Source organism: Nomascus leucogenys, chromosome 21 (assembly GCF_006542625.1).
Source record: "Nomascus leucogenys isolate Asia chromosome 21, Asia_NLE_v1, whole genome shotgun sequence".
In the NCBI taxonomy this organism is placed as follows: domain Eukaryota; kingdom Metazoa; phylum Chordata; class Mammalia; order Primates; family Hylobatidae; genus Nomascus; species Nomascus leucogenys.
Window position 1 is genome coordinate 22,238,754 of NC_044401.1, and position 2,065 is coordinate 22,240,818.

Genomic DNA, 2,065 nt, shown 5'->3' on the forward strand with positions numbered 1-2,065 from the left:
GAAAATGTGGCACATATACACCATGGAATACTATGCAGCCATAAAAAATGATGAGTTCGTGTCCTTTGTAGGGACATGGATGAAACTGGAAAACATCATTCTCAGTAAACTATCGCAAGGGCAAAAAACCAAACACCGCATGTTCTCACTCATAGGTGGGAATGAACAATGGAACTCATGGACACAGGAAGGGGAACATCACATTCCAGGGACTGTTGTGGGGTGGGGGGCGGGGGGAGGGACAGCATTAGGAGATATACCTAATGCTAAATGAGAGTTAATGGGTGCAGGAAATCAACATGGCACATGGATACATATGTAACAAACCTGCACATTGTGCACATGTACCCTAAAACCTAAAGTGTAATAAAAAAAAAAAAAAGAAGTGTTAATGTGTTTGAATACTGTCCTCAGACCTTGCTGTGGGTATTCATATATTTTATTTATTTGTTTTCTTTTTCCCTTATTTTTATTCACTTTTTTCGTGGGGGGTGGGGAGGCAGATTCTGGTGAAAACTGGAAAACGTACTAGACAAATTCTAAAAGATCTGTAACACTGTGGGTATATATTGAGCTAGTATGTAAACAACGGGGCAGTCACACAGGGCCCTACACTTAACAATGACCCTGCACTTGGCTAAAAGCTCTGCTGCGGCATCATGAAATCCTTAATGATTTTTTAACAAGACACCTTGCTTTCCCCACCCCCACCACAGAGCCCTGTAAATTATGTAGCTAGTCCTGAGTATAAGCACTGTAGTACTTTTCTAGAATGAGAAAAGTTATGAGCTCTGAAACACATCTGACCCTAGGGCTTTGGCTAAGGGACCTATGTTACTACACTACCAGTATTACTTCTATTGTTACTAACACCATGGATTGAGTGCCTCCTGTAGGCAAATGATTTCCTAAGGACTTTACACATGTTAGCTATAACCCTGTGAGGTACATATTATGTTATTCATTTTTTTTAATTTAGTAAAGTGAGGTTCTGAAAGTTACCCTGAAGTTTTAAGATCACCCAGCTAGTAAATGGCAGAGTTGGAATTCAAACTAAGGTCTGCCTGACTCTAGAACTTGTTTAATATTCTAGGAGGTAGGTGCTTTGGAAGTATTAGGACGAACCATGAGATTGCCAATATCCAATCATTTTACATAGAAAAATGGCGATTTCATGTGGCTCAACTTAATATGAATGACTACTTATAAAATATAACTCTCTCTATTTCATTTATGGGTGGTTTTTTAGTTTGAAACGATGACCAAACTAATCCTTTTGCTAAAATGTAAATAAAAGGTTGCAGTGAAGCCAGAAGAAAAGTTTATGTAGTTCAATTAAAAACAAGTTGCATGTCTCATCCTATCTCACTAGAGATGACATCACTGCTCCTAAATAGGGAGGATGGATCACATGGGAGAACTTGTTTTTATTGTGATCAGCTGCAGGCGATCAGCAAGATGACCTCATCTGCAGCTGAGGGGATTTGACCTTTGCCCCTTTAGGTATGTGAAGCAGAAAAAAAATCCTTCACAGGCTGAGGAATGCAAAACAGACAAGCATCTTCAGCCAGCAGAGTTTATCAAGCATGTGTTCAGTGCAAATGCTCAGACTTGGACATGATGCAAAAGCAATTAAGAGAAAGAACAGTGAGTAGCCTGGGAGTTGGGTGGGTCCTTTGGTGTTTCTCAGAAACACTAGAAAAATACGTTTTTCATTTTCGAATAATAAAAGATAAGAAATGGGCCGTTAAAAAAAATGCTTCTTGTGCTAAGTTACCATAAGCATATGATAGAACTTAAGTTCTTATCATAATCAGTTTCCTGTGAGAATATCTTAGATGTAATCAAGTCAGATCTAACAACTGATCAATTTAACTGGCTAGTTTTAAAAACAAACTCTAAATAAAACATGCTCTTCAGCTGTATTCTTAAATTGAGGCAGTGAAAGTGACAGTTCGACAATAAAAGCCCAGGTTATCCACTCACACATGTCTAGGAACGTGTGGAAAATTAATAAGTAGCTTATTGTGTATTCTTTCCTCTTCCTGTTTATATCTACTTAACT

General features: G+C 38.3%; 1 non-coding gene across 1 annotated transcript; it reads right to left on the reverse strand.

The window, feature by feature from the left end:
• Positions 1–495: 495 nt before the first annotated feature.
• LOC115832195 lies at positions 496–559 on the reverse strand. Its single transcript, XR_004027631.1, has one exon. It is a non-coding gene; the product is annotated as a U7 small nuclear RNA (small nuclear RNA).
• Positions 560–2,065: the final 1,506 nt, after the last annotated feature.